General features: G+C 49.4%; 1 pseudogene; it reads left to right on the forward strand.

Moving 5' to 3' along the window:
- Nucleotides 1-370: 370 nt before the first annotated feature.
- Nucleotides 371-6,858, forward strand: LOC123089874 (protein VAPYRIN-like; annotated as a pseudogene).
- Nucleotides 6,859-7,120: the final 262 nt, after the last annotated feature.

Below are 7,120 nucleotides of genomic sequence, written 5' to 3' on the forward strand. Positions count from 1 at the left end.
TCCTCGAAACCTCTTTCATACACCCGATGCAAGGCCCAGTAACCCGCTAGAGATAGACCGGGTTGCGGCACCCGGGGCTGGAACGCTGGTTCAACCACAGGTGATGGGGCCTCCCCATATGAATACTACTTCACCCCAGTATGTACTAACACCATCGGGTCATTATTCCAACCCGCTAGAGAACATGATCGCTGCGGCGGCACGGCTGGCTGCTCTCCCGGTGGAGGGTGACTCGCCAACGGCGGTTGAAACCCGCAGGATCAGAGAACTTCTTCAGACGGCTTTAGTGCAATAGGAGGCGTACTCGTATAGCCGGGACAGGATTCATTCAACCCCTCGTCCAAGCCGGAGCCCGAGTTATAGCAGGCACATGGACTCAGCGGCCGTTTCAAGCAATGCCCGGCGCCGTAACCAGCCAGACAGGCATGACCCGGCGCGCAATGGAGCCTTTAACTTGGTGAATCAGATCAGAATACGTCAAGAGGTTGAACGGGCGGTTCAGCAGGCGGCTGAGCAGGTGGCTCAGCTGACGGCTTACCAACCTCTTTCGGTTTATCCGACGACTTCTATTGAGGCAGGCATGGCCACCAGGATTGGAGGTGTCCCCTGTCTGGTGTCGGCTCTGCGTAACGAGCGTTTGCCCAAGGATTTCAAAGGACCTAGGAAGGTGCCTAATTATACGGCCGACTTACAACCTGGGGCATGGATTGAAAGCTACGAGATGGCTATGGAGTTACTGGAGGTCAGTGACACTGCGATGGCCAAGTACTTCACCATGATGTTGGATGGGACTGCCCGCACTTGGTTGAAAGGGCTCCCACCTAATTCCATTGGGTCATGGGCAGAGCTAAAAGCCCGGTTCATTTAGAACTTCAAAGATACATGCAAGCAACCCATGTCAATTGTGGACTTGACTAGTTGCAAACAGGAGGAAGGTGAGTCCACGACCCATTGAGTGCGCGGATCAAAGCCTTAATACATTCGTCCGATAAGATGGATGCCGGCTCTGCAGTCTTAATGTTGGAGAAAAATTGTCATTTCTTGCCTTTGAAGATGAAGCTTGGGCGGATCAAACGTGGTTGTAATGATATGGGTACGCTGATGACGGCTCTGGTCAAGTACGCTGATTCCGATAGTACCAAGGATCCTGAGTCTGATATGAAAAGACAGGGAAGGGAAAGAAGAATGGCAACAACAAGGGCCCTCAGCATAACCCAGCAAATCAAGGGGGTAATAAACGTAAGGCTCACAGTAGTTTGGAGTTTGTGGCCAACACCAATGCGTAGGGCAACAATCAATTATGTAAGGGGAGACCACCACCCTGGTCCGGCGGGTCAGGCCCCACGCTTGAGCAGTTACTGAACGAGCCCTGTCCAAGGCACGACACTCAGCAGAAGTCGGCCACTCATCTATGGAAGGACTGCACGATCATGAAGGCTTTCAAGAATTCCAACATGTTCTACGGTAATAATGGGCAGGGCGGTGGCTCGGGTGGTGGTGGTTCTCACGGCCCGGGCGGCGGTTCAAATTCTATTTTTCAAGGTAATCAAGGCAGTCATAACCAGCAATCTGGCCAGGGTGGTCAGCAGCAGTAGGGTGGATACCAGAGCCATCCAAAGCAGCTGAATAGTGGACAGTATCATGTGTTTACCACCAGTTTGTGCAAACGAGACCAGAAGCTTCATAAGAGGGTTGTGAACAATGTTGAGCCGGCATTTCCTTGTTATTTGAGATGGTCTGAACAACCTATTTTATGGAGTTGAGAGGATCACCCTCCCCGGGTTGACAATCCGGGTCACTTGGCTTTGGTGATGGCGCCTCAGGCTGGTGGATATAAATTCACTAAAGTGCTCATAGATGGAGGCAGCAGCATCAACATCCTCTATTATGAGACCTTCCGTCGCATGGGGTTGACTGATAAAAACCTTAAGCAGTCTAACACTATTTTCCATGGCATGGTGCCTGGTAAGTCGGCGTATCCAGTTGGCAAGATCGAGCTGGAGGTAGCCTTTGGAGATGAATATGACTCCAGGGCTGAGAAATTGACTTTTGAGGTGGTTAAGATCAGAAGTCCGTATCATGCTCTGTTTGGGCAGGCGGCTTATGCCAAGTTCATGGCGCGACCGTGTTATGTGTACTTACAGCTCAAGATGCCGGGTCATAAGGGTACCATCATAGTGCATGGGATCCGGAAGATAGCCTTGGAATGCGAGGAAGGCGACGCAGCCTATGCTGAGTCGGTCTGTGCGGCAGAAGAGTTGAAATTCTATAAGGACAATGTTGACCCAACAAGCCCAGCCGCGGCCGGACACCGCTCAAGATCGCCGCGGCGTCCAGCGAGTGCCTCATCACCGAGCTCCTCCTCGCCAACGGAGCCAAGCACGCCGGCTCCGACGCGCTCCACGTGGCCGCTGCGGCCGGACACGACGATGTCTTGAAGCTGCTTCTTGGAAAGCTCGCGTCTGCTTCTCCCAGCTCCTCCTCCTCCACTTCCTTCTCCGGCTCCTTCACATCCATCGACGCGGCGGGGAGGGAGGGCAAGACCCATCTGCGGCTGGCGGCGGAGGGTGGCCGGCGGGAAGCAGTGAAGGCGCTCCTGGCGGCCGGCGCGAGGGCCGACACGAGGTGCGGCACGGGCGGTGGCACCACCCTCCACGCCGCGGCAAGGCGGGTCGACGAGGCTGTGGCCCGCCTGATCCTGGCGCACGGCATGGCCGGCACGGCCTTGGTGCGCGATGTGAAAGGGTAGACGGCCTACGAGACCGCGGCCGAGGAGGGCCACACGGGGCGGATCATGGACTTCCTAGGGCTTGGCGAGGCGATCCTGGCGGCCGCACGCAAGGGTGAGGCCCGGGCCGTCCGTCGGGCCACGGACGGCGGCGCATCCGTGGAAGGGCGGGACGCGCACGAGTGGACGCCGCTGATGCGCGCCGCGTTCAAGGGGCGCGCCGACGCGGTGCGCGACCTCATCGAGCGGGGCGTCGATGTGGAGGCGTGCCACGCCGAGGGCTACATGGCACTACTAGGGAAAAGCCTATACACAGAATCTTACCAGCAGCGCTCCTCAAAATACCACACTACTGCTATTTAGCAGCAGCGCGTGTTAGCGAAACGCGTTGCTGACAGGAAAATAGCAGTAGCGCGTCCACCACAAACCGCACTACTGCTATAATTGCCATGACCTCGCCCCCCCTAGTTATAGCAGTAGCGCGCTATGTTGACCAGCGCTACTGCTATAGAAGTTAGCAGTAGCGCGCTTATAGGAAAACCACTACTGCTAAGATCAACCCACAAGTTTAGTCCCACCTCGCTCCATGAACAGGGTGTTTACCACCTTAAATATGTTATTTCTGAAACTACCACAACCAGTTGGTCTTCAGTGAACTCTATGTGTAAAATCTGTGGCCGCAATATGAGTCCTCTCCGGTTCCTACCGGAGAGGACTCATATTGACAATTCAGATTATACACAAAAAGATCATTGATGGCCAATGTACTTTTGCATTGACGTATTTTTTGTATGGTTACACTTAGCAGTAGCGGTTTATGTGCAAAGCGCTACTGCTATTCAGATTAGCTGTAGCATGTTTTGGCAAACGCCCTACAACTATCCCTACCTTATCCCCACGCGCACGACCGGCCCTCACTCACACTCTCACTCTTGCCCCCCGTGCCGATAACCGTCGTCGTGCGTCGCCGCCGCCGCCGCCTTCGTCCGTCCGCCGCCGAGGTACTCCCCTCCTTCCGTCCCTCCTCCCTCCTCCTGGCACATCCTCCCTCCGCCTGCGGCCGCCCCTCCCTCCTCCGACGCCATCCTCCTCCCTCCGCCTGCGGCCGCCCCTCCTTCCTCCTCCGTCGGCAGCCCTCCTCCCACCGCCCTCGACCTCGCCGCCCCTAGCTACCTCTCCGTCGCCCCCCACCCCCTGCCACTAGTTAGTAATAGATTTAGTAGTTGTAGATGTTAATTTAGGGTTCATAGCTAGTACTAGATGTTGCTTAGTTAGTACTAGATTTTTAGTAGTAGTAGATGTTAATTACTAGTAGTTGTAGTTGAACTACTTTAGTTGTAGTTGAATTAGTTTAGTAAGTAAATTAATAAACTAGTTGAACTAGTTGAATTAATAGAACTAATGTATTTTTAGTAAGATAAGTAATATAACTAGTTGAACTACTTTATTTTTAGAAAGAACTAGTTTTTTTCTATTTATAGTAAGTTTATATTTAGTAAGAACTAGTTGAATTAATAAAACTAGTTGAACATGTCATATTTGTTGTTATTTTTCAGTTTAAGCAATTATTCGGGATGTATTAGTGATAACTTATATGGTTTCAGGTGACCACCGTCGTCCCTGTCACCGACCCCCTCCGACATCCCCGCCGTCGTCCCCGTCACCGACCCCCTCCGACATCCCCGCCGTCGTCCCAGTCATCGACCCCCTCCGACATCGAGGTGAGACCAACCAAATATCCTTGTATATCTTGTGTTGTTGCTCAAATAGGATATGTGGTTGCCCAAGTGGTCGTTCATGTTCAGTTTACATCTCTGAGTGGCCTATGTTTTGCCAGAGTGTTGATTAATTTCTGTTCCGGCAAATTTCAGGTGCTCGATATGTCCTTTTTTAGCAAAGGTCATGCCGGATTTTTTCGTGAATTCTGGCATGACTTGTGATAGAATATGTACAAGTTTAATCTTTGAATTATGAACGTAGGAAATGTCGTACTCGGACGACGACAGTCTTCCGGGGGAGTGTAGTTGGTGCCACGACGATTGAGGTATGTGCGACAGGTTCGTTGAGCTGGACGAAGATCGACGCTTCAGCATTAAGCTCAAGGAGACCTTCGATTTTGAAACGGTACGCAACAATGACAAGTGTTTTTTTCGTAATTAAGCATGACTTCAACTATTTCAATGTCTAATTTTCATATTTTACAATTCGACTAGCTTATCCCATGCCATGCAAGACGCTATGTCTTGGAGAGGATGGGTTTTGAAGACCATGAAAATTTCGAAACAAAGAAAATACACCTAAGGACCCATCATGATATGGATTTTGAAGTAAATCTGTGCAATGCTCAGAGCGTAACCCGTTTTGGTTGCCAAAATTGGGAAGCACTTTGCAAAATGTATGGTTTTTATGAGGGTATGATTGTCACCATGGATCTTGGTGATCCTGACATCGAGCAAGACAATATGGACATTTGGGTCCTTGTTGATACGCTTCCGATTGTACCGCTATATGAGTTTCTCAAACATAGTTATTAACTAATTTATATTGTTTATTTCAAAATAGTTGATAGCTTATTTCCATTGACAGCTTATTTTGATTCTTCAAAGATTGTGCGGAACATGGTAGATAAAACCCACTACACCGATGGCACCGAATTAACGTATAAGGAGAAAAATCATCTGATCGCATTTTGTACTCTTCTTCAGAATTACAATAACTATTATCGAACTCCTCCAAATTATGGTGAATACGTGCCACTAGTGCATGTGTTGAACCACGGTAACTTCTCTGGAGATACCCTGGTAAGATTTTTTACTATTACGACATCCGTGCATCTTTTGCATACTTCTAAAATTAGTACATCATTGCTAACTATAAAGTTATTATTATGTTTTTCAACAGAAACTCCCGATGGATTGTGTGCCTCATCTGATGTCTCTGCATGGTCGCCTCTCAGTTATGAACATACTGCCAGGTAAATTTACGGAGCTCACCTGTGCATATCGGATTTCTAAAACCCGTGAACACATGTTCATCAAAAATGGAAGAAATGTATGGACATTCGCAAGGAGGTTCTTGGAAGTAACATTCAGCGAAAGGCAAGAATTGGAGACAGACTAATCTCCATTCTCCATAATGGAGAGTCAGGGGCTATCTTGTTTTTTGCTATTTTACCTTAGAAAATGTAGTAGGTCTTAATCGAATGTAATAGGTCATATGAGGTACAATATATTTATTATGTGGTAATGTGTTAGAGTTGATAATGATGAGTACTTGTGATTACGACTAGTGACCAATTTGCTATGTGATGTCATTGATGAAAACGATGATCTTGAGGAGGTGTTATATGACAATGATGTATTATGATAATAAGTTGTTAATGATATGATGATGATGATGATGATGATATTATTATATCATTGGGTGAAAGAACCGGACATCCACTTGAAACTAGTCCACGGTTCTTTCACCCCATGATATAATAACTCATTATGATGTAAAAACAATCTCTAAATTCCTGTTGTATGAAAACTTGTGTAAAGGTGTATGAATACAACATGAAATAAAAAGGAAATAAAATACTAAATAATAGTAGTAGCGCGGGAAAGGAGAAGCGCTACTACTAATTGCCAGTGGCGCTGTTCTGAAGAAGCGCTACTACTAAGTCAATTTAGCAGTAGCGTGGATCAAGGCGCGCTATTGCTAAGCATTAGCTGTAGCGCCTTATCAGTAGCGCTCCTGCCCGCGCTACTGATAGGCCTAAAACCCGCGCTGCTGCTAGGCTTTTCCCTAGTAGTGTGGCGCTGCACTGCGCCGCCGAGGCGGGGCGCTCGGACGTGGTGGACATCCTCCTAAAGGCCGGGGCCAACGCTAGGGCAGCGACGGCAAAGGAGAGGACGGTCGCGGCATCCGCAGCGGTGACATGCAAGGCCAAGGTGGTGCGGCTGCTGGAGAAGGCTGGCGGGGTCGGGCGGAAGGGTGCCAGCAAGAAGGCGTCACCGGCGGTGGCGAAGGGCGGGAGCATGGACAGGCGGCAAAGGGGGAGGAAGGGGAGCAGCGGCGCCATACGGTTCGGTGGCGGGAAGGAGGGGTTCGAAGCCGCCACGGTCATCGTCGGGTGGTCCCACTAGCGGTTGATAAACTTTGGGGGTTTTGGTTGAAAAAAATGAAATGGCCCGTCCAGAGAAAATGCATGGGAAGTTCTGATTAGGCAGGTGAGATGGTGAATTTTAATTTGTTTTTCAAGGAAGCGATATGTTTTTACCGTGGTACTCTAGTGTAATGTACACACTTTGTATAAATGGAATTGTTCAAAGGTTTCATTGCTCTCATGTTGCAACAAGATGATGCATTTCTTTAGCTGTACTTTGGATAACTCTGGTTTTGGATCAT

The sequence above is a fragment of the Triticum aestivum genome, chromosome 4B (genome assembly GCF_018294505.1).
Source record: "Triticum aestivum cultivar Chinese Spring chromosome 4B, IWGSC CS RefSeq v2.1, whole genome shotgun sequence".
In the NCBI taxonomy this organism is placed as follows: Eukaryota; Viridiplantae; Streptophyta; class Magnoliopsida; order Poales; family Poaceae; genus Triticum; species Triticum aestivum.